Below are 26,862 nucleotides of genomic sequence, written 5' to 3'. Positions count from 1 at the left end.
ACAAGTTATTTTCACTATTCTAGGAAAGAGTTGATATAGTCACATTTTCATTTTTCCCTGATTATGGGTAAGGATATTTTTAAAAATCTCATTTTTAAGATATGACAATGATACCAAATAGATACATTCTGTCAGTGTTGAACATTAAAATGTTGACAGACATATGTAGAGACTACAAAAAAAGTTATCAAAATAAAAACCTCAGATGAAGGATTTAAAATTGGCAAAGACAATATTTGTAAAATGGAGCTTTAATTTTGCCATTATATCCATGCAGATGGACACAAAGAGAATGAGAAAAAATTCCTGTTTCTTTTTACATGATTTAGTAAAATATTTTTAGGGATTATTTACTGAAGGAAGGAGATGAGGGAAAGAGGAAAGGAGAAACAAAAAGAAAAGAAAAAATATGGGAACTGACGCCCTCCTTATTGCAGAATGCAAAATAGAATCTTTTCACCTGCCCTAGCCAAGTATGGGCCTTTAAGCATTGTCTTTAAACAAATGAGCAAAATGTTCTGATCATTAGTGGTTTATCAGAGTTCCCGTCTCCTGCACCAAGAAAAAAAATTACATCTGCCACTTTCTTCCTCCTTCTACTCCTCATTTCTCCTCCCTCCTCCTCCCACACAGCTTCTGTGCTCATCGTGTTTCAGTCTCATAATCTGTCCATTGTGAATTAAGAACATTTCCTTGGCAGTTTCTCCTTACCTACGGAGTGCATGATATATTGGCCTCTGTGACACTGAGTCAGATCCTGCTCTGATTCCTACAATTGCCAGTAAATACCATCACTCCCAAGGCAAGCGAGACTGCAAAACCAGAAACAACAGCAGGTGCTGCATCTGTTGGAAGGGAACAGAGTTAAGAAGTGTCGATGACTCAGTGACAGTTCTATTGATTTTTTTTTTTTTTTTTGGTAAGGATATGATGCAAAGTAAATGTCTCAACAGTTGGGAACTCATGGCAATGGGATTTACACGTTGCTATTATTTTTAGGTGCTTCATGAAGTGTGATGCTACAATTACTAATAATGGTGCAGTGTTCATTTATAGTATGCTATCTGAGGGCCCAGTAGCTGCCACCTGATTAAATGTGGAAGCCAGATCTTGCGATTATTTTCCAATTTAGTTTGTAGTTTCTAAAATGATTTGAAAAAGTGGGGGTTTTGTTTTGTTTTTGCTTTATTTTGTTGTTTTTTTTTTATAAAAGAAACACTGATACTTATTTCAGCAAAGCCTATTTTGTTCTCTGAAGCTCTTTTTTAGTCCATGTTAGCCAGATAAATGCCTAAAAAGACTAACATTTTTTTAACCTTGGGATTAAAAAGAGTATTATCTTGTGCTGTTGTTTTCAATTTTAAAAACATAAGGGGCCAGCATTGTGGGCTGTGGCATAGTTTACTAAGCCCCCTGCCTGTGGCACCAGTATCCCATATGGGCACAACTGCTCCTCTTCCTGTCCATCTCCCTACTATGATGTGGGAAAGCAATAGAAGATGGCCCAATTGCTTGGGCTCCTGCACCTTTGTGGGAGACCTAAAAGAAGCTCCTGGCTTCATATTGGCCTAGCTCAGACCATTGTGGCCATTCGGAAAGGGAGTCAGCAGATGGAAGACATTTCTCTCTGTCTCTCCCTCTCTCTGTAAGTCTACCTCTCAAGTAAATAAATAAAATATTTAAAAAAAAAACACATAAATTTACAAAGCCATATTGTCTGCTTTGGTTTGCTGTGTCCCTAGGTGTTATGTAATTAATAAGAAATTAAGTAGAAAAATATCACTTACCTTCTCTTAGAGATTCTTTGTTGCTGGTTTTTTTTTTTTTTTTTTTTTTTTTTTTTTTTTTTTTTTTGTTACTTGCAGGCTTGCTGGCCTGAACATGTAAAAAGCAGTCTCCACAACCACATGCCCAAGAAGGCATTTTTTTTAACCAGTTAGCAAAGGCATCACTCATTTCACATGTAAGAAAAACTGCTTTCCATGGAATCACATTTTTTAAAGGAAGTTCTTTTCATAATATTGATGAGCAGATAACTTCCTTCATTGACTTCTGTCATTTTATGACTCTTGTTCCCACCTCATTGTAGTTCTCACCATTGAGAAAGGTGGTAAACAAGGTGACTAATGTGTGCTTTTTTAAGATCACTGTTGTGTTTCCCGTAGCATTAACAAATATGTTTCCATTATTTTAGAGAGATGGAGATATCTTGAAAACAGTGTATAATGTGTGAAATAATCCATTTTTAAGTATGTCTCCTAAGAGGCAATTTAAAATTATTAAAAAAAATCACAGTGGCTGGTGCTATGGTGTAATGACACATTGGGTTAAGTCGACACCAGCAACACCAACACCGGTATCCCATAGGGGTGCCAGTTTGGGTCCCAGCTGCTTCACTTTCTATCCAGCTCCCTGCTAATGTACCTGGGAAAGCAATAGAAAATAGCCAAAGTGTCTGGGCCCCTGCCTCATATGGGAGACCTGGATGAACTCCTGGCTCCTGGCTTCAGCCTAGCCTAGCCCCAGCCATTCTGACCACTTGGAGAGTGAACCAGCAGATGAAAGATCTCTCTGTGTAACTCTGCCTTTTATATAAATAAAATAAATCTTTTTTTTTAAATCACAAATCCTTTTTTTTTAAATTTATTTCTTATTTATATAAAGGGAACACATTTCATGTATTTATATATACAGTTTTAAGAGAATAATGATACTTCCCACTCTACTGTCCCTCCCTCCTTCCCTTGCTCCTACCCTCCCTCCCGCTTCCTTTCTTATTTTTCTTCTAATTTTTACGATGACATACTTTCATTTTACTTCACAATCACAAGCTTATTTTTGATGCCCCCTGTTGGTCTAGTGGTTAGGATTCAGTGCTGTCACTGCTGCACCTGATTTCACTTCCTGGTCAGGGAAGCATTGTATTCTGGGGCCCCTGTTGTGGCATAGTGAACAAAGACACGGCCAGCATCCCGTATGGGCACTGGTTCAAGTCTTGGCTGCTCCATTTCTGATTCATTTCCTATTTAATGGCCTGAGAAAAGTAGTAGAAGGTGGTCCAAGTTCTTGGGCCTCTGCCATCCTCACTGGAGACTTGGAAGAAACTCCTGGCCCTCTGCCTGGCCCAGTGCTTGCTGTTGCGGTCATATGGGGAGTAAACCAATGGATGGAAGATCTTTCTCTTTTATTTCTCTTTTCTCTCTCTCTCTCTCTCTCTCTCTCACACACACACACACACACACACACTCTTTTTTTTCACTCTGACTTTCAAATAAATAAATAAATCTTAAAAAAGAGAGACTCCAGAGCTCTAAAAAAAAAAAAAGATAGAAAAAAATCACAAATTCTGTGAATATGTGTGAGCAGAATGAACAAATAGAACTGCATCCCACCACAACCGTATAAAAAGACTTAGGTTTATTCACCCTGAAGAGCAATTCAATGCAATTAGGAAAATAGAAAATAAACAGTAGGCTTGAGGGAAGAATTCCCAGCTGTAGAGCCCTTAACTTGAATTAGGCACTGTCTTGGGTATTCTACATATATTAAATACACAGCCCTATGAAGTAACACCTAATGGATCCATTTTAAAATCAATAAACCAAAGGATCTTAAGATAAATTTCAGTTACTTCAAACCACAGAAAAAGAGCTGCGTTGATTCAAGCACATTAGTTATTGATACAGACAATAGGATTCTGCTATATTTGAAGTTCCAGAATTTTTTTTTCAATTTACTGATTTTCATTTATTTGAAATGGAGGGAGAAAGAGAGAGACAGAGGGAGAAAGAGAGAGAGAGATACTGCTCTTCTACACACTAGTTCACTTCTCGCATGCCCCGAAACAGCTGGGACTGTGTCAGGAATCCTAATACTTGAACCATTCCCAGAAAACTGGATAGGAAACAGTGAGGATTCCCACCTAGAATCTCCAAAATGGGTTGCCACATCCCAGGCCATTTATTTACTGCTGCAGTAAATGCCTTCCCTACCACAGATGTCTTGAGAAGAAGAATTTCGTCTCTGGCCTGGAAGATAAAGAATGACTTCAACAGAACCTTGACAGACAAATACAATTTGAAGATCTGAGTGGAGGCCAATGAGTATTAGTACTGTTGAAAAAAGAAGGGAAACATTTATACTTTGGTAAATGTGGCTGCATCTTAATTGGAGCCTAGATGAATGGATAGACACAGTTGCTTAAAAATGCAGATTTAGAACAAAGTGATGCAATCTTCAAATGTCATAAAAATTCATATGGCATTATTGTCAAAAAGGGAAAATCCCTATATAAAAATCCCATATGAAATGTAGGGGGCCGGCCCTGTGGTGTAGCGAGTAAAGCCACTGCCTGCAATGCTGGCATCCCATGTGAGTAATGATTCATGTCCTGGCTGCTCCACTTCTGATCCAGCTCTCTTCTATAGCCTGGGAAAGCAATGGAAGATGGTCTAAGTCCTTGCCTCCCTGCACCTGCATGGGAGACCTGGAAGAATCTCCTGGCTCCTGGCTTCTTCGGATCCCCACAGCTCCAGTTGGTGTGGCCAACTGGGGAGTAAAACCAGCGAATTGAAGACCTCTCTCTCTCTCTCTCAGCCTCTCCTTCTCTCTCTGCATAACTCTGACTTTCAAATAAATAAATAAATAAATCTTTAAAAAAAGAAGTAGATCATTTAGTAAACACTTTCTGTAACTTGTTTTTTTTCACTGACTATACTATGTGTACTTTTTCCATATCAAGGTGTTAATTACGCAATTTATTGATGACTCAATTTATTTCTACTATAACTTGTTTATTATTATTTAGTATGCTCCATTTTCTCTTTTTTCATTAAAAATTAAAGTGAATATCTTTAATACTGTATTCATGTGTGTGTCCCATTATCTCCTGAAGATAAATTTCTAAATGTGTATTGCCAGATAAAGGAGATTTTGTTTCATCAAGTTGTTTGATAGACTCCACCAATTTACATATGTAAATTTTATTTATATACATTTTATAAATTTTATTTACCTTTTTATTAATAGATTATCTAACAATTATTCAAAGGAATTGTTAAAGAACTAAATTTCTATTTCTCTTAATCAACTACTTTTTACATTTTACCTCTTATTTTATCAATGTGTATATTTCCTAATTTTGAATTTACATTACAAAAACCTTCATATATTCTGGATATTTTTATTTTATGATTCCAGTTTGATACCATTACTACTTAATATTTTAGTTTATTTTTACTGCATATTAAATCTCTACTTTCCAGTTTTAAATGTTTGATGCTGAGTAGAATTAAGTAGACATGGATGAAATGTAAAGAGAATGAAACAAATAGCTGTTTTAAGTCTCTTTTTTCCCTCTCTTTGAAACTAAAATACGTCTTGACATATGGATGAGAATTATACTATAAACAGCATGGCAATATTGGGGATAACATGAGTCAAAATTGAAAGAATTAAATATTGTATATTTTCAGAGACAGAATGTTCTAGGATTAAGTAAGAAATACTGTATAGGTTCTTTTTGGGTATTTAACTCAATTTGGTTTCTAAGAAGTAGTAAGTAATCATATTTTGGAAAAAAGTTTAAATATTTATTTTAATGTGCTTGGAAGGCAGAGTATTGGGAGAAAGAGATGGAGAGAACAAATACCCATCCGGTGGATTACTATCCAAATTCCTACAACAGCAAGGACCGAACCAAGCTGAAGTCAGGAGTCCAGAATTACATATGGGTCTCCCACATGGATGGCAGGAAACCAATTACAGGGCCATTATCCACTGCCTCCCAGGATGCATTAGCAGCAAGCTGGATCAGAAGCACATCAACCTGGGACTCTAGCCAGCACTCCATTATGGGATGTCCATGTCAAAAGCAGCAGATTAACCCACTGTGCCACAACACCCACCCATAGATCACTAATCTTTGTCTTTTAAATAGCTGATTCTGTGTTTTGCAATTCCAAGAGCAATGTGAACCCTGTTCAGCAATCCTGTCTTCTAGAGAATGGAGAATGAATTAAAAGGTCAACATATTATTCTATACAGTAATAGCAAAGTAAAAATGATCAGTTGGAGAAGCTTACTCAGAAAGTTTCTGTTCAACGTATTTTTGGGGCTGCATATCTTCTCACAATGTCAAAGAGTTGAGACATTTTTTACATCTTTGAGATGGAAACCATCCAGCTAAATCTCCTTGGATTCGCACAACACAATTCGGCCAGTTTAGAAACATGTCTTCTTTGCTTTCTCTGATACTATACCTAATCTTGATCAGAAAAAAGTCGTTTTGCAGGTGGAATTGCTCCTGACCCAATGACTCTTTGAAACCTGCTGGCTCTTCTAGAGATGCGCTTTCGTTTAGATTGAGTCTGGAAGTGGAACAATCCTTACAGCATGTGCAAACACAAGGAACACTTCCATGGCAGCCCTGTACTCACATGACAACCTGTGGAGACCCACCCTGCGTCTCTGAGAATATCATCTGGTGAGGCGGTGCCCTCCACGGCTAACACTGCATAGCCAATTCCCCACTTGTGAGGATATGGGTAATTCCTGACAAGTGCCCAATTGTCATCTTGAAATAGAGGACATTTGGAGCAGTGCATGCTCCTATAGTAAATGATTAATGTGCGTTTTTCTGATCCTGACAGATTCCAAAAGAAGAGCAGATTGCTACCCATAAAACTAAACAGCGTCAATGTGGAATTACTGGAAGAATCCGAAAGTCTGTGCAGAAATGCTGTGCTTACTCCAATGTTTTTCAAAAACCAGCTATTTTAAAGGTACCAGGGTCAATATAAATGAAATAAATGGAGGCTTAGATAAAATATGTCAGAAAATTTGCCGAAAGGTTATTTTAAGGTGGCCTGTTAAAAACAATAATGGGCCATTAGGCTGTCTTGTTAAAGGCATTAAAGTCACAGGCACAATGGATGAGTCACATGGGCAAGATTTTCCACTTTATATATAAAATCTTCAATATTGAATTTCTGGTAAAAGTAAAATGTTAGTGTTTCTGTGTGTATTATTATAAATATTGAACTTAAATTGTAGGCAGAAGAGTAAGTAAAGCATGTAATACCTCTAGAAATGTGCTGAAAAACACTACACACCTATAATTCATTTTACAATACAGATTTTAATGTATGTTTTCTTTAGAATTAAGTATGCATTTTTTAAAAAATTGGCTAATCATTTAATGAGCAGACATATAGACTCTGCTTGGTAAGGACATTAGTTATTTTTAAAATAAAATTTTGAGAACTTCCAATGATTAAAATAAGGCATTAGTTATTTAGGATATAAATGATGTATAAGAAATGGTCACCTCATTGTTTACTATGCAGTTAGAGACAGGTGTTCAAAGTATGAAATGCACATCCCATGAGCAAGGCATTTTCTGCTTTGTTCACTGCTGAATAGCCATGAAATACATTGCAGAATTGTTTGTTGAAAGAGAATTATCAGTTAATTCTTATTGTTTTGAAAATTAATATAATATCAAACTCTTACAATTCTTTTCTGTTATCATTATTTTGGAGCCTACATTTTAACTGCATAATTCAATTGTTTTATCTAATTTTGTAATAATTAATATAGAGGAAACATTGCTCTCAGTAATCCATTTACGGGCTATTAATGATGAATAAAAGAAAATGCTCTTAAAAGACATAAAACTCTTTGTACTGAATTTATGTGGCTAAGAAATTTTACCTTTGTTTTTCTGAGTTTAATTTTTTATTTTTTTGTTTCAGCCTATTGATAGCTCTGCATCAACAACACATAAAGTCTGAGTTAGTTATAGATATAGCTATCTCCCATGTCGGTACAGTATTTTCTGTCCCTTAAAACCTCCTGCATCTTTTCTATGAAAACTCGGAGTCTTTAAATGCTTTGACTATTTTAATTAAATATATCAGATGTTCCATATGGGAATGTATTTGTTGTCTAAAACATGTCTATTACTTTCCGAATGCCTGCATTGCCATTGTTTAAAAATTATTAAAACAAAATGGGAAAAATATTTTGCACCCAGCAATGTTCAGGAGTTTAGAAAGTAGCTGACTCATGAGCCTCGCACGGGAATACTGCTGCATCTCACAGGGCAAGCTGAACAGTGAGGACTTTGACATCCACAGCACAAATTCGTGAGCTGAATTGGTGGGAAGGGGCTAGGTGCCTGGAGAGTAGAAAGAAAGAAAGAGAGTATAGCTCAAAAACTCCAGCACTAGACTTTATGGCAACTCAGGTAAATGAAAACACTACACGGAAGTACATGTAGGATGGGGAAAACAAACTTACGGAATCACAACATATGCATCTGTACTCAGAAAATCATGGGTGAGAGCATGGAAAACAACTGTTGGGAGTTTTGTGATTTAATCCCATTGACTGGATCACTGCACAGGACATTTTTCACTTCCAGTTTCCGTGGTTTGGCTGATCCAAGAAATCTCATGGTTTTGCTTTGTGACACAGCTTTTAGGGAAACCTGTTATTGCTGCTGCTCTGCAGTGCCCTGTCTCCTCCACTGAACTGTTGTAGCTTTGGTGGGATTGAGAGTTACAGAGCAGCCAGCAAATGCAGGGGAATAATGCGATGTTATATAGCTGGAGCATTGGCGATGACAGTCCATTCCGGTGCTGGCTGGGAGGGAGAGGGACTGCCACCCAGTGTTTTCACAGTGCCTGTTTCAGGCAGCTTCTAAATTGACGATGAAAAAGGGGGTGAGGAACGGGGGGAGGGGGAGAAACAAGAAGAAAAGATTGTTTTTCCTTGAGGGGGAAATGCTGATTCTAAAGTCTCTGAGAAAAGTTCGGTATGGTAATTCCCTATTCCAAACATACACAAGTCACAGGCAACCTTTTTCTTTGGTTTCTAGGCACATTTCTGAGTTTAGCACAATAGGGAGAAGAAAATTGGAGGTTAGTGAGTCCAGGGAGGCAAGAGGTGAAGAGGACTAAATTTCAGTCAAGACAACAAGGAAAGTACAAAGAATACAGTTTCTCTTTCATGTGCTTTGATCGTCTTCCCTGTTTTACCCTTAATGAATACTTTCTGAAAACTAAAAATAAAACACTGCATTCTATTAAATTGTGCTTTTCCTCCCAGGGAATTCTAAATGGATAAGTGTGTGTTACTCATCTATGGGTAGAACTATGTATTTTCATATACATGTAGCTCATACATATGTGCATGCATATGTATACTTTTTTTTTTCTTTTGCTGGGAGTTAGGCAGTGGACAAGAGAAAGAGGAAAAGAGGAATCTATAAAAGACACCAAAAAGCAAATGTTAGTTTCTTTTAACTGTTTTTAAAATTCTAGTGACTAATACTGACCAAACACACTGAGAAGTGACAGAAAATTTCGCAGAGGTGGTATAAAAACACTTGTAGACCATGAGACACAGAAGAGAGTGAGTTGGGCATCTGTTTGCAATCCTTCACTTGGTGCCGCAGAGAAAGCCTCTCCCCAGACCCATAAGGAGACCCTAAAAGCCAGCAGGTAGAGAAAGATGCTAAGGAGGAGACAGCATTTCTTTTTAACAGTTAAAATTCACGATCTATGTGTTCTCAGTGCAAAACTTTGTTTTTCTTTCTCATTTTGTTCTAATTGGAAAATGATGAAATAGCAAATGTTGGCCCACATGCTTGGCTTTGTTATCACTAACCTGCTTTTGCCTTACACATTGTCCACACGTGTGCCTGAAAAGCACGTGAATACACATTAGCCCAAGCTGTTTTAACATTCCTTGATACTAGCTGCAACGCACTTACTTGTGGACAGGAACTTTGTCATGTTGGAAAGATGCTAAATCCATAGTCAGTGACCATACTCATTACAAAGAAACACCCTTTGCTGAAATGATTAAAATAGTCATATTAATAAATACATGATACTTGCACGTACAAGTCACCTTTTCTCCTCCACTGATGGCTTTGATTACTTTGACAGACTAAGATACGCTAATGATACAAATTAGGAGCAAAAAAGAATTAAAAGGGTGTTTAACTCTGATGCCAGGCTGTCAATTTCCTATAGTGCTACCAACTTACAGATAGATGATTAAAATTGTTTCATTTAGGAATTTTGAATATTTTAAAAATTGAATGGGTTTCTGGGGGAGGAAGAAAGAAAGAAAAATCTGTGCTCAGCTAATTAGACATCCTATTTGACTTAACAATAGAACAGGATTATTCTTTGAGCATGGAGATCTTCTTGCATTACTACAAGAGCTACATTTTGCTATTACATCTTTGCCCATTGTGTTTGTCTAATTTCACATTTTTAATATTACTCATGCATTTTTAATTTCAAATTTATAAATAGAAATGGTCATTTACTCCATAATTCATTTCTAAAGCAATTGTTTCAAAACATGATGATAGATATTGTGACCAAGTCTCAAATACATGCACTAAGATTCCTTTCTTTGAGTGGTAAAGAATCTAGCTGCAAGGAATGGAACATTCACATAACTACTTTGTGTATCATAGAGTCCTGTGAATGACAAAATGGCATATCCAGGTCCTTTGCTTGGGTGGAGGTAATATAGAGCATGGATATCTCAGTCAGACAGCATATTTCAAACCCTGATTTGCTCATCATATGAAAACAATATCCATATTGATAAAGTTATATATTTACATGTCCATTATATTATTGTAAAATGGGAAAAATAATATTAATCCCTCCAGTAAGAATGAACCGTGAGCTAACAAATGTGAACTACTCTAAACAAAAACTGGTGCTTTCACAATATGCAATGTTTACACCAAAGGTCAAACATATATCTCTATGACCTTATCAATTTTTGTCTCTAACGATCCACTCACTAGGATATGCCAAGGTCAGAGGATATGTCTTATTTATTGCTATATCCTCAATAATTATTAAAGAGTTCAACAAATGTTTATGAATAAATGAACAATAAGGGGATGAGTGAATGTTTGATAATCAGATGGCTAAACAATATTTAGTTGCTTCGAGGCCCTTGTAATATCTGCATAATTATGTCTTATTGGATGGTCATTTTTCCTAAAGATTTAACATCAGAGAGCTTGTGATAGGAGCCTAGGAAAAAGAAGATCCCTTTCCAGACTGGCAACACATATGAATCAGTTCCATGGGTCAGTGGAGAGACATACAACTCTATATTCTAATTTATTATAATAAGTTTCAGACCATAAAAACCCTGAGAAAAAGCAGTTCATATTCACAATCTATTTCCTGAGAAAATTAGTGTTCTTCAGCATTCATTCTCACAGCATGAGGATGGAGTGATCAAAGAAACCCCCTTGGTTCATCAGATCCTGTATCCTCGGTCCTGTCTGCTTGTTCCATGACCCTTGGATCACTTCACCTTTCTGAGCATCACTCCCATCATTTGTAGATGGAGATTGGAGCACTTAGTGGCCTTCAGTTTCTTTTAAGTGGAAAATTCTGGGTCACTTCACTTGGCTTTCTTATTTATCTGACTTTTGCAGTAATGTGTGTTATCTTAACACAGTTGAAGGATTGTTAATACAGGGTGGGGAGCACATGAAGACAGCAAGAGGTGATGACATTTACAGTCCCGGAGAAAATTATATTTTGTGTTGTTTTTGAATTTATAAGGCTGGTCCAGTCAGCTGTTAAAAGATAGTTTACATATTTTTTTTAAACTCCCAAAGTTTCCTGGAAACTATAAAAAAAAAGCAGAACCAAAATTTCCTTCTTTAGTTGGATAGTTCTATACCTATACTTTTAATAAAAATAATTGCACTATGATTTGATAAATAGCTTTGTATGAAGTTTCAAATTACATGAAAGAGTAGATGCTTTCATTCATTTCAGTTTATAGCTTACCAGACACAGACACAAACATGATATCATTGTTTCTCAAATATACAGGAAGACCTGTGTTTTGAATCCTTTTTGCATCTCCAAATCCACTTTCTACCTGGATAGAAATCTATAGAACACATAAATAGACTTCTCTTCCTGGAAAAATAAAAGATTCTCTCTCTCTCTCTCTCTCTCTCTCTCTCTCTCTCTCTCTCTCTCTCTCTCTCCCCTCTCTTTCTCTTTCTCTTTCTCTTTCTCTTTCTCTTTCTCTTTCTCTTTCTCTTTCTCTTTCTCTTTCTCTTTCTCTTTCTCTTTCTCTTTCTCATCACTGGTATTTTACTTGAAAGACAGACACACAGATCTTCCATCAACTGATTCTCTCTCCCCATGTACTTACAATAGCCAGGGCTGTATCAAGCTGAAGTAAACTGGGACTCAGTTTGGGTGTCCCACAAGTGTAGCAGGGATCCTAGTATTTGAGGTAACACCTGCTGCCTCCCAGGTCCTCATAAGCATGTAGCTGGATCAGAAGTGGAAGAACCAGGGCTTGAATCAGGCTTTCTGATATATGTAGATATTTTAAAGCATTCTTAAGTGTTCTGTGTGTGTATGGATAATAATTAATTATCTTGTAATTTTTTAAGGATAGAAGATCTATCACTATCAGGATATGTAGTGATCAAAACTTTTGAAAACTATAAATATAGGGGTTGTGTGTTGTGGTAAAGTGGGTTAAGCCACTGCCTGTGATACAGGCATCCCTTATGGGCACCAGTTCAAGGCCTGGCTCTGCTCCACTTCTGATCCAGCTCCCTGCTAATGTTCTGGGAAAAGTGGTGTCAAATGGTCCAAGTGTTTAGGCACCTTCTACCTAAGAGGGAGACACAGATAAAACTCCTGAATCCTGGCTTCAGCCTGGACCAGCCAGGCTGTTGCAGCCATCTAGTGAGTGAACCAGCAAATGGAAGACACACACACATTCTCTCTCTCTCTCTCTCTCGCTCTCTCTCTCTTTTCTTTCTCTGCCTTTCTCTGTAACTATGAATTTTAAATAAATAAATGGGTCTTTAAAAAACTATAATTCTAATACATTTTAAGTAATACTGTCAGATTCTGTGTGATTACTAGCCATGAAGGTGAGGTATGAAGATTAATGTTTTGGAGAATGAAGCATTAGTTACAACAGGTTTCTAAGGAAGAAGAGGATTTAAGATTTACAAAGAGCAAATAAAATTTCATTAAATTTCCACAATCAAAATGTAGTTCGAAAAATTCCTAAATTTTATCTTTCAAGAAACTGAAAATGAAATAATTTGTTTCAGTTACTTGGGTCCATTAAATCTGATTTAAGAATATCTTGTTTGGATATCAAAGGCATCCTTTAGTCCTTTATGTTGCCAACAGCAAAACTCTCCTTAGATAGAATTTTAAATGAACTCTGATGAGGACAGTGCCTTGGAGTAACTGATTTAGCACAAATAAGACAAAATATACATATTATTAATGTTTTTAAAGATCACACTACACTTACAATAATTAATAAAAAAACAACCTCAAAGAAAGTCTATTTCTATATATTATATACATGTTTCCTTATGTAGATAATCTATTATATGTATTTTATAGATGGATTTGGATCCATGATAATGATGCTTATATGTGATATATATTGACTTATAAGTGTTCCTTTATTTAATCACCACAGTAATCCACAATAATCCTAAGAGATATGAACTATAAGATGCTTTAATTTTGTTAATGCGGAAATAGAGGCATAGAAGAATCATTTTGTAATTACACAGCTAATAAAAGGTGATGCCAGATCTCAAATTCAGAATTATGCTAGACATTGTAATTATTTCATTTTTCTCAGGCTTAATTGTCTCTGCTCTCTTGTGTAGCAACAAATTCTAGAACTGGCCTAAGCTCAGCCATAAATGTCATTTTCTAGGCTAACAGATCTGATCTTTTCTTCAGCAATATTTAAATGTTAACTAAGCATTTACTGTTAATCAGGCTTTGTATTAAGAACTGAGGATACGGTAGTGAATGAAGCAGAAAATAACCCCTCTACATATATTCTTGGAAATTTCACAATAATAATACAGCGATATGCTAACAAAAAATGAGTACTAAAATCATATGGTAATTGTGATCACAAGCTTTGAAATTACAAGATATGAATTCAGATCCCTGGCCATCAATTCCTGATGATATGGAAAAGTGAGCTAACCTCTGTGAATGTTTCCTCATTTGCTGAGTAGGGATATTAATATTTAATTCTAAAACAGGGTTGTTGTGAGACATGAAATAATATTTATAAAAGTTTAGCATAGGGTTTAGTATAAGCATTTGAAGGAGTAGCTATTTTAAGTGCATCACAGGTGCATGTACAAAAATATTAAAGTGAGTGTGATTTCACAGACACAGCCATCCATTCTACCTTATCCCAATTCATCATACTTCTTTACTAAATTTCAAATATCTCTTAAAATATATTTTCCCAAGATGGCATTTGAGAATAATTCATTCACTGCCTACATCAAGGTAATCAGTGTTCTAATCCTTAACTCATACACCTTAAAAATGCAAAAAAAAAAAAAACCTAAAAAAAGTGAATCATTTGTCCAATAAGGAATATTTGGTAATTAGTACAATGGAATTTTCAGGTAGATTATGAGAAAGAAGCTAGCCCATATGTAATTCTTGAAAGTGAGGTAGATGAGAAGTCTAAATTTTACAGTTATTTTACCACTCTGAGGGATGTAGGTCTGAAGATCTGTCTGATCCTGCACAAAGCACACAGAGTGATGACCCAATGAACAGTTAAAGTAAGGCAATCTGGAAATCAATCATGTCTTTGGATCTTCCAGTGCCAAACTCCCTAACATTCAGTCAAACTAACAAATAAGAAAAACCTATCCCTTTGCCTTGTATCATTAAACCTCTTTGAGTTGTTTGTCTTTTTACCAAAACATGAACAACCTTGGCTGATTTTAGGAGAAAAAATAACTGGCTCCATATAGGCACTCCAATAAGGTAGAGAAATACAGGGGTAAATATATTTTTCATGCATTTTACTTAGCACAAATTAAAATACTAATTTGAAGCCAATATGTATTCTACAACTTGCATCTTGAACCAAACTTGGGCTCATGGCATTAACACTGCACAAGCCTGTAATAGCTCACGGAACGAGAACACTGAATCTTCGATCGAAGGACCACCGTGGTCTGTAAACACTGCTTACTAAATTTAGATAATCAGATGCTGCAATTCAAAACCTCAGTCTTGAGTTCTTTTACCTTTTGCAGGTGAAAATTATGGTAGGGAAATAGCAAACTAGCTTACAACGTTATATAAACTGTTTTTTATTTAAAACAATTTCAGAAAGTTGTTTCTTAGCTAAACCTGGCATAACTTTTTTATTTCTTGTATTTCCTCATTGCCCCTTTCTTCAACAAGCATGTATTAATAACATTGTGGAACTGGCATTATCGTCTCTTTCTACAAAGTCTTTGGGTTCAGGTTTGTTTTTCCTGCTGTTTCCTAACTGTGTTGAAATGGAATGCTGGTGCGGGTTGGCTCACATAATTGCAAAGTTCTTGTATGAATTTTTTCAGTTAAACTTGACAGGGGAGAAATATGCAACAAATAATAAAATGGATGCAAACACTCATCAATCAAGAGCTGCCTGCCACTTCATCACTACCAGTAGGGTCCTCAGTGTGACAACACAAATGTGTGTTGGCAGGCCAATCAAAGCTTTAGAAATAAAACAAAATGTTTCATACCGGCCACTCAACCCTCTAAGGCTGTGACAACCCAGTAGCAATTGCATTTTTTACATAAGTTTTGAGTTTCTTTATTAAATCATTTTCATTCTGACCCTCTGACTGTCACATACATGCCAATACTGTTGATCGTTATAAAAAGAAGGCTATCTGTAATCTTCAGGGAATGGTCCTCTTCAGACATGTTTGAGACTTATTTTAAGCTTGATGAAAATATCGGCATTTTCTGTTCTTTCAGATGGTAAGTTATGTAATCAATGTAAAAAAGTACTTTAAGGCCAAAGAAAGAGACAAGAAAAAAAGTAATTCTCTTTTCTCATTTTATCACTATTCTTATGACTATAGAATGTACTTCTTTTTAAAACTTGTTAAAGGTAAAGAGATATTACTCAACAGAAATTCTAAGATTAACAACTACATCCCTCTTTATTTTCCTTCTTCTGAACTTGAGAATACCGAATGTTCATGCCAAATTTACTTACAATGGAGTTACTTTCCTTTATTGTCTCGGTCATAGATTGCCATTCTAATAACAAACGCCTCAGCATGATTTGTAAAGTTTTAGATCTGCTGTTGGGCTAGTTTGGGACATATGAAGCATGGCAGTGAAAGGAACGGATCTTGTTAATGCATAAGGATGAATGGAAATTTCCATTTCGATTTTCATTTCAAGCTGGGAAAGCAGATGTATTCTAAGAGACAGCACCACTGAACTAAATTCTTCTTTGCACCCAGCATTTCTCTCTTGAGGCAAATATCTTTTTCCTTTTTTCCTAAATAATTCACAAATTGCTTCTGCACAGAGGCCAAAGAGGGTCAGAACAAAATTCAATTACCTCCTATCACCATATTCTCCTCTTACAAGGGAAGGGAATGCTGTGAGTATGAGATTTGCTACCTTAATCATATGTGAAGGTTAAACGCCAAACAGATGATTGTAAAATCTGGCGGGTCAGATGGATAACATCCAATATCCTGGATATTTTATTTTATTTAAAAGGTATGCTCATTCTTATCTTTTATTTATCTGTCACAGTACTTCTCATTAAATCCTTCTAAAACTGCAGTTTTCCAGCATTTTCCTAATTATCTATGCCTACACACAGACCACAAACCATGCCCTGTGTCATGTTTGGTCTCATCAATATGTCACATCGTGTCCTGTCACTTTATAGAGCACAGTGTGACAGATGAGATTCCAGAGCGAGGCACTACATTATCTCTTGGCATAATAAAATATGAAAAGAAAGATAGCTAATCTGAATCTTTTCTATCTATTTGCACTTACAAACACCATATGGATTTTTCCATAAGATTTTAAAAGTTCATTAGAGTTAAATAATTCTAAATATACATTTTTTCTAAACAATGACTGTTTCTTTTCTTTTTTGTTTTAATCAAAATCAGTTGTTCTAATTATGACTTATCATAAATTCTTGAAATACCATGTTTATCATCCATTGTTTACTTCTGTATGTGAACATCAGTTTAACAAGCTAGGTATTTCAAAATTCATTATTCTTGCTTTTTGATAATGAAGTCTCTTAAGTAACTGAGGGCACTCACTGTTCAAGCAATGACTAGACGAGGCTCTTCTACATCTTTAACTGGCCAGACATACATGTTTGGGGAAAGCTTTATCAATGTGAATGCTGAAGGTGTTAAAGAAAAATAACCATGGTATGTGTTAACCTGCACCATTTTAATTTTACAACTTGTTTAAATACATGTTGTAGGCAGAACTGCTGTCTTCATTCCCCTTATTCTCTGTGTTATAACTACGTCCCTGTTATGTTACAGGCAAAAGGGACTTTGCAGGTGCCTTTACAATGACTGATCCATTGATTTAAAGATACTAGGATTATTTTAGATATATTCATTGAGTCAAACGTATTTATATGAGTTTAAGAGCTAAAACTCAGCTCACTGAAAAACTTTCAACATTTATGTCATATAAAGCAAACAGAAACAAGAATATTTCATGACTACAAACAGCCAGCTAAAAATCTTTATAGAGCTAGAGTAGAAGCAAGAGGTGACAAAAAATTTAGAGAGGGGGTGAAAAAATCAAGGGACATAAGAATACATTCTCTCTTCAGATCTCTCCACTAGGCAGCTTACTTTCAGTCCTGGGAAGATAAAGAATTTCTTCACATCAGTGCAGGCTGGGAGTATTAGAGAACAAATCAGCTCTTGGATTTTCTTTGCATGATGTCTGAAGCAGTATCATAGATTTTCTCCTATTCAGTCTTTAAGAATTGACCTAGAATCAATCCCACTATTGGATACAGAGAAAATGAAGATGAAATCTATATGTTGAAGAGATATAAACTTCAATGTTTATTGCAGCAACAGTGATGATAGCCAAGATATGGAATCAACCATAGATAAATGATAAAGAAAAAGTTATATATATATATATATATATATATATATATACACAATGGATCATCTTCCAACTATCAAAAATGAGGAAAACATCATTTGCCCTAGCATGGATAAACATAACGTTAAGAAAAATTAGCCAAGCCAGAAAGACAAATACTATATGATTTCACTTATGTGTGGCAACTAGAGAAGCTGATCTCATAGAAGAAGGGTATAAGAGTGGTTTCTAGAGGCAGTGGACCGAAGGAGAAAAGGAAGATACAGAGAGGGTTAGTTAACAGGTATAAAGTTACAGTTAGATAGGAGAAATAAGTTCTGGTGTTCTATTGCACAGTAGGATGTCTGTGATTTAACATATATAATTGAATACTTCAGGATAGCTAGAAGACAGGATTTTGAGTGTTTGTCCCAAGGAAATGATAAATGTATAAAGTGATGTATATGCAAATACTTTGATTTAGTTATTATCTATTGCATATATGTAGAAAAGCATCACTTTGTACCCCATAAATGTGTATAATGATTATGTGCCTATTAATCAAAGCAACCAAAAAAAAAATGGACTGGGACTGAACTGTTTCAAATAGATATTATGTATTAGAAGCAACTGAGTATTTTTAAAATTTTTTAATTTTAATTTTTAATTTTCAACAGATTCAATGTGATTTGTAGATACAATTCTATGCATACAATCATATTCTCTTCCTCCCTCCCCTTTTTTCTTCCCCAGCCTCTTTCCTTCTCTCCTTGTTTCTCCTTTTTAATTTTTGAGATAACAATTTTAAATTTACATTACAGTAAAAAGGCTTAATACTTCACTGAATAAGTTTTACATATGAAAGTTTAAATCAGTCCTAAAAGGCACTGTTGTCCAGAGAAGAGGAGTGGAGAGATGGAAGTCACAGTGGGGTCAGAGTAACCAATCTTCAAGTGATAACATGGCCAGAATTCAGGCACTTGGAGATGTCTTAACATAAACCAGCTCCTTTGTGAAATTCTCCCTACAGCTGAAGTTGCTTCTAGTGAGTCTACAACCCAAATCATTCCCAAATTCTAAAAATCATGGATCATTGTTAGTTCTATTTTCACCTATTTCAGATGGAAAGCCACCATTCCTGCCTCCTCTCCTCACAGAGGACACTGCTCATTCATCACTACACCTTGCCCTGCTGAGCTGGAACAAGACCCTACAGGACATCTCAGCACAGGGCTCTAGCAAACCATTGGCAATGAATACAAACTTCCAAATGTTAAAAAAAAAAAATCACACATAACAATGTGTGATACAGGTGTTGACACTGTCTGGGTGTCCTTCCCTTAAGATAACAATGCTTCTTGGCCTCAGTTTATTCATATATATAGTAGGGATTATAACTTTTCCACTAAATTCTTAAATAATCCACATGAGCTAATTTATGCTTCTAAAACAATGGTCAGCAAACTACAGGGTGTGGGACACATTTGACCTGTCACTTGTTTTTGTACATCTAGACAGCTTATGTAATCTTCACATTGTAAAATGGTTGAATAAAATAAAAATAAGCTTATTATTCTGTGGCATGTAGGAATTGTATGATATAGAAATTTCAAGGTCCAGTAGGCTTATTGGAAGACAGGTAGACTCTTTTATTCAAGTATTGACTGCGGCTGCTTTTGTGTTTGCAGTTGTCGAATTCAATAATTACAAGGGATCCCATGGGCCCACAAAGCCCGAGTATTTACTACCTGGATCTTTACAGATAAAGTTTGTTGACTATTGTTCTAGAATGCTGCCAGGAACTTAACAAAATAATCTCCCAAAAGTTAGCTCTATTATTTTATTACTTTCTCATTAGAGTATCTGTATGAGAGCAAGTAAGGCTATATGTGGAATTGTAAATAAGAAAGGTAAATAAGAGTCAGGGACATAAATGGTAATTGTTTAGGGTCTTGCTATAGATCCACAGATCTATAGCTCATCTCAGACATAAATATTCACTGGCAGTTACATGTATATTCCAATGACTCCTGCCCTAGTCTTAATTACCAAAAAAAGGACCCAAAAGAAGTTTCTAAAGAGCATGATGTTCACTCACAAATATTAATTTCTAACTAACACTGCACAGTATGCTCCATTTCTTATCTTTTAACTGTAGTTCAATCTGGTGGTGGCCACCATAACCACTTAGCAGTACCATCTAAGCCGAGTTTCAGAATTGCTGCTAATCATCGCCCCCTTATGGTGGGCACAAACATTCTTAGGCTTTCTCTGACACTGCATTTTTTCCTAGACTGATGTGTATTCACTCATGGTAGGAGAAACCGCTTTCCGCAGATGTCTGTGTGTCCCACAGTCACTGCCAGTACTCAGTATTGTAGAAGCACTGTGATTCTTCATAAATATTGTGCTACTGAATGGAGAAGAATAGGTTTCCATTATTTTTGTGTTTCATTCATCTAAAAACAGATGCAAAAATTCTAATTAAACTTTAATAGCTATGATTGCAAATAATTTATAAATGATTTTTATTTATAAATCATGCTCTTCCTTCTCTAGCTCAAGATTCAAACATGCAGGGAAGAGGTTGGGTTGAACAGGGTGACTTACCATTTCTTTCCAATACAAAGCCTGTTTTTTTTTTTTAACTTTTATTTAATGAATATAAATTTCCAGTATACAGCTTATGGATTACAATGGCTTCCCCTTCCCATAATTTCCCTCCCACCCGCAACCCTCCCCTCTCCCGCTCCCTCTCCCCTTCCATTCACATTAAGATTCATTTTCAATTCTCTTTATATACAGAAGATCAATTTAGTATACATTAAGTAAAGATTTCAACAGTTTGCACCCACATAGAAACACAAAGTGAAACATACTGTTTGAGTACTAGTTATAGCATTAAATCAAAATGTACAGTACATTAAGGACAGAGATCCCACATCAGGAGCAAGCGCACAGTGGCTCCTGTTGTTGACCCAACAAATTGACACTCTAGTTTTTTTTTTTTTTAAAGATTTATTTATTTATTTGAAAGAGTTACAGAGAGAGAGAAGGAGAGGCAGCGAGAGAGAGAGGTCTTCTATCCACTGGTTCACTCCCCAATTGGCCGCAATGGCCGGAGCTGCACCAATCCGAAGCCGGGAGTTAGGAGTTTCTTTTGGGTCTTCTATGTGGGCCCAGGGGCCCAAGGACTTGGGCCATCTTCTACTTGTTTCCCAGATCATAGCAGAGAGCTGGATGGGAAGTGGAACAGCTGGGACTCAAACCGGCACCCAAATGGAATGCCGGCACTGCAGGCTGCAGCTTTACCTGCCATGCCACAGCACCAGCCCCTTCTGTGTTTTAAGGCTAAGTATCTCAAACCCAGATCTTTTTATTCTGGGATGATAGTAATTTTTCAGGAGACTTCATAGTTCCTGAAGTGAATTACCTTTAGGTGGGCCACCTGTGTAATGTTTCCAGCTGTTTGTGATCTGTGATGGTCAGCCAGTGGTATTGAATCTCGATATGTCCTCTTTTTAAAACAAGATTAAAAAAAAAAAAACACACATTGTGACTGCCAATCACAGAGATAATTTTAAAAACTTACCTTTCCTGGTGCCATAAAGCTCAAGATGATAAAGCAAGATGATACATTTTAAGATGTCACAAGTGCAAAATGAAATATCTGAGATTATGCTTATTTACATTGATTAACATTTTTTTAAAGATTTATTTATTTGAAAGTCAGAGTTACACAGAGAGAGGAGAGGCAGAGAGAGAAAGGGAGAGGTCTTCCGTCCGCTTGTTCACCCCCTAAATAGCCCCAATGGACAGAGCTGTGCCGATCCAAAGCCAGGAGCCAGGAGCTTCTTCTGGGTCTCCTACATGGGTGCAGGGGCCCAAGGACTTGGGCCATCTTCTATTGCTTTCCCAGGCCATAGCAGACCACTGGACAGGAAGTGGAGCATCTGGGTCTTGAATGGCGCCCATATGTGATGCAGATGCTTCAGGCTGGGGCATTAACCCACTGTACCACCCATGCGTCACAGTGCTGACCCCTACATTGATTAACATATTAATACCTGATATCATTCTTACTCTCTAAAGTCCTTTGTCACATTTGTGGGCTGTAAACATTTTAAAGTCATTCTGGCTTTCCGTGGGACTCAATCCAGTGAGGACTATCCAGTGGGAGGTCCTGTGAATTGCCTTCTTAAAATCTTCTCTCTCATCCTTTATCAACAGAACCACAAGTTGGTTCAGCCCAGCTAGTTCTTGCCATGCCTGCTCCCACTGTAATCCACAGCACTGTTTTCATCAAGGTCATGGGAGCAGAAGCTTCCTGAGCATTTCCAGAAAAATATTTCCTTCCTTGAAAGAAAGGAATAGACTAAGTTGGAATCATGTCTTCCTCCACTTCCCACTTGTTCTTTTCTATTATATAAACTTGTATAGTAAAGTTGCCTGTAGCAGGCTTTGTGATCATAGGGGAAGAAGCACAGCTACAAATCATGTAAAAGATGGGATTCAAGAACTGAAGGGAGCCTGTGACCCTGTGTTTGGCTGAAACCACATGTGTAGCCACTTCTGTAATTCTTATCATGTGAGGAAAAAAATTAGATTCCATTTGTTTTAATTATTATTACCCAGTTATTCTCTCTTTGCAAATTTGAAGAGAATTTCCAGTTGACACACTAGGCAAAATCATTTAAAATTGCTGGTTTTAACCTTTCAAAACTTTTTTATTTATGTATTTTTGGAAAGGAAGGAAGAGAGAGACACAGAGACAGATAGACTAGATATCTCCCCAGAGACCTGCAATGGCCGATTGCAGAACAGGTCAAAGCCAGGAGCGCAGATCTCAATCTGGGTCTCCCTCATGGGTCACAAAGACCTAGATACTTGAACCATCATTTGCTGCCTCACAGGGTGTGTATTAGCAGGAAACTGAAATTGGAGAAGTCAGGGCTCAAACCCAGGCTCTGATATGAGAGTAGGAATCCCAAGTCCTGACTTAAATTCTGCACCAAGCACCCACACCAAGAGCAAGAATCTCATCTGCCATCTTGCAAAGTTTTTTAGCCTTTTTCTTTCACACAGCTGCATATAAATATAGGTTTCAGCATGTAGCAAATGTTTATTTTCAATTAATATTAAATTACTGTCCATCTTTAACTGGTGTTCAATGTATTAACATGATTCAGTGAGCAAAACAACTTTCTGAAAAATATAAATGGAGGGAGAGGGTGAGAGAGAGGGAGAGAATATGAACACGCTTAAATAAAAGTTTAATATAATGCCCAAGGCTAAGATATAAACAAATTTTAAAGATAAATTATTATGCATTCACTGTGAATTTCCCAGTGAATTAATTTTGAAAATATATTCTAAGAAAATTATACAACATAATGACAAATAGAAGTGACATTAACTTTAATGGTAGAATAGTAAAGCAATGCAATACCTGGAAACAGGATAAAGGTAAGTAAATTGTAGGGAATCCCCTATAATTCACATTATGTAGTCATTGAAGAACATAGTGATACAATGCTTAAATTATCAATGAAAAATTTTAGGCTCTATAGTACACATATCACTGTGCCTTTCAAGCACTTTTCATTTCTTCTAGGACACATGTCAACATCCTTCTGAAAAATGATTCATCAGAATTCTTACCTAGGGTATTTCTTAGATGTGGGACCAGAAAGATAATAAATAGCCCTTTCACAGGAGGAAACTGTAATGTAGAATGTTGGAGACCTTTGGGGTATGTGTTTCTCCTAATCTGAGGGAACACAATGAGCAAAACAAGAGAGAAGCTTGGACAAAGAAAGCAGTTTAAAAAAAGTGACAGAAATGCTCCTGGGATAGTTTGAGTGCACAGTAGTTCCGGAGAGGACAAGCAAAAGCATTCTTCTTTTCAGAGGTTGAATGCTAAAATTTGCTTCAATTACTTGACATAATTCACTATCTTCCCAACAATTGCTTATCTTCCCCTAAACCGGTTTGATTTGCTCTCTATTGCACATGTGTCTTAGTCTAATCACATGACAGCATTAGATGGAAAAAAAAAAAAGTTAGGCATAAAATTGAAATTAGATCTTAAAAGACAGAAAATATATGAAACATACAAAATAATGTTTTTAAATTACACAAAAATTTAAATCTCATCCACTTAAAAATCTTATTTAGCCATACTCTACTACTCACATATTTTAAACACTGATATTATAGGTAATTTTTGTTTTTTGATGTTGAAATTACTACTCATTTTTTCCAAAAATGTTATAAAATGAACTACTATTTTTAAAGGAAATAAGCAAAACACAGAGTGGGAAGATATAACTTGTGCTACTCTGTAAGCAAATAGAAACAAGGATTTTAGCATTAACAAATATAGTAAGAAATTATGTCATTAAAATTATCAGAGATAGAGATAGTAAAACATTAATCTTATTTATCAGAGTTTCTGTCTGCTGAGGAACAAAGTAAAGATTAGAGATTAGAGCTGAGCAGAGCTATGATCCTCTGCCTTTCTAATAGCTGCTTGGAGACTGGGTGACCAGGTACATAGTTTGGTTGCCGCAAACTGAAAGAGCCTTACTTAACCTATCTTGGTAAATGCACACGGATTACTAATGCTATGTGAGTAACCCATAATACAGGTTTTATGTGTTCATTTAAGTCCCTTCTCTAGTTGAAATGTCTATGAATTTTTAATATACCATTCAGTTTCATGGATAGGACAAAATCAAAAAACTCTTCCCCCAAAATAGCTAGAAATTTTGAGAGAAAATAATCAAGATAATCTGAAAAATGCTACAGTGAACATGAGCGTGTAGGTATACCTTTCATACATGAACTTCTATTCCTTTGAATATATTCCCAGAATGGGAATAATTGGATCATATGATATATCTATTGTTAAATTTTGAGGACCCTACATATTGTTATTGATAATGACTACATTAATCTGCATTCCCACCAAAAGTGTATTAGAGCTTCCTTTTTTCTACATCTTCACAACTATTTTAGTAATGTTTTGTCTTTTTATGGGCAGGCATTGTGGTGTAGCAGGTAAAGCTGTCGCCTACAGTGCCGGCATCCCATATGGGCGCCAGTTCGAATCCCGGCATTGCCACTTCCAATCCAGCTCTCTGCTATGGCCTGGGAAAGCAGTAAAAGATGGCCCAAGTCCTTGGGCCCCTGCACCCATGTGGGAGACTCGGAAGAAGCTCCTGGCTCCCGGCTTTGGATCGGCACAGCCCCAGCTGCTGTGGCCATCTGGGGAGTGAATCAGCACATGGAAGCTCTCTCTCTCTCTCTGCCTCTCTCTAACTCTGCCTTTCAAATAAATAAATAAATCTTTTAAAAAAAGAAATGTTTTATCTTTTTTGTAATGACCATCTAACAAGAGTGAGATGATACCCATTGTGGTTCTGACTGGCATTTCCATGATGTCTAGTGATACTAAGCATTTTATTGTATATATGTTGGCCATTTGTATTTCTTATATACATATATATTTAATTAATTTTAATTTATATATTTTTAACTTTAATAAATATAAATTTCAGAAGTACAACTTTTGGATTATAGCAGCTTTTCTCCCCATAACCTCTCTCCCATCTCCCACACCCTTGCCCATCCCATTCTTCATCTTGATTCATTTTCAATTATCTTTATATACAGAAGATCAACTTAGTATATACTAGGTAAAGATTTCAACAGACTGCACCCACACAGACACACAAAATATAGAGTACTGTTTGAGTAGTAGTTTTACCATTAATTCTCATAGTACAATACATCAAAGGACAGAGATCCTACATGGGAGCAGGTGCACAGTGACTCTTGTTATTGATTTAACAATTGACACTCTTATTAATGACATCATTAACCATCCGAGGCTCTTGTCATGAGCTGCCAAGGCTATGGAAACCTCTTGAGTTCACCAACTCTGATCTTATTTAGACAAGGGCATAATCAAAGTGGAAGTTCTCTCCTCCCTTCGGAGAAAGGTACCTCCTTCTTTGAGGGCCCCTTCTTTCCACTGGGATCTCACTCACAGAGACCTTTCATTTAGGTCACTTTTTTGCCACAGTGTCTTGGCTTTCCATGCCTGAGAAATAGAAATTCTCCTGGGCTTTTCAGCCAGATCCAAATGGCCAGTTGTATTTCTTTTTTTGAGAAATATCTATTCAGATCCTTTGAAAATTTCTTAAATGGATTGTTTGGGTTTTGGGATTTAATTTGTCTGAACTCCTTATATATTCTGGATCCTGAATATTAATCTCTTATCATATGAATAGTTTGTAAATTTTGTTCCAGTCAGTTGTCTTTTCGTGCCTTTGATTGTTTCCTTTGTGGTGCAGAAGATTCTTAGTTTGATATTGCAACAAAATATTCAAGATAGGAGAAACAAGTTAGATATTTATTAATGGGTGAATGGATAAAGAAAATGCTGTGTGTACACACAGGGGAATATTATTCAATTATAAAAAGTTATTCCTTTTGTCATTTGCAGCAAGATGGTTGGAACTGGTGTTATTATGTTAAGTGAAATAAATCAGACATAGAAAGACAAATACAAGAGATTGACATTTGACCTAGTAAGTAAGCTACATGTTGGGGTGCCTGGGTTCAAGTCAAAGCTCCATTTTCAATTCAAGTCCTCTGCTAATGCACACCCTAGAGACTACACAATGACTCAAAGAGTTGAAGCTCTGCCATCCGTGTAAGATACCTGGATTCACTACCCAGCTCACAGCTTCAGGAGTTTTAGGAAGTGAACCATAGGGTGGGATTTCTCTCTCTCTCTCTCTCTCTCTCTCTCTCTCTCTCTCTCTCTCCATAAATAAAATACATAAAAATAAGACAAATATTACAT

This window comes from Lepus europaeus, chromosome 3 (genome assembly GCF_033115175.1).
Source record: "Lepus europaeus isolate LE1 chromosome 3, mLepTim1.pri, whole genome shotgun sequence".
Taxonomy (NCBI): domain Eukaryota; kingdom Metazoa; phylum Chordata; class Mammalia; order Lagomorpha; family Leporidae; genus Lepus; species Lepus europaeus.
The sequence above is the reverse complement of the archived record's forward strand: the minus strand, read 5'-3'. Positions refer to the sequence as shown.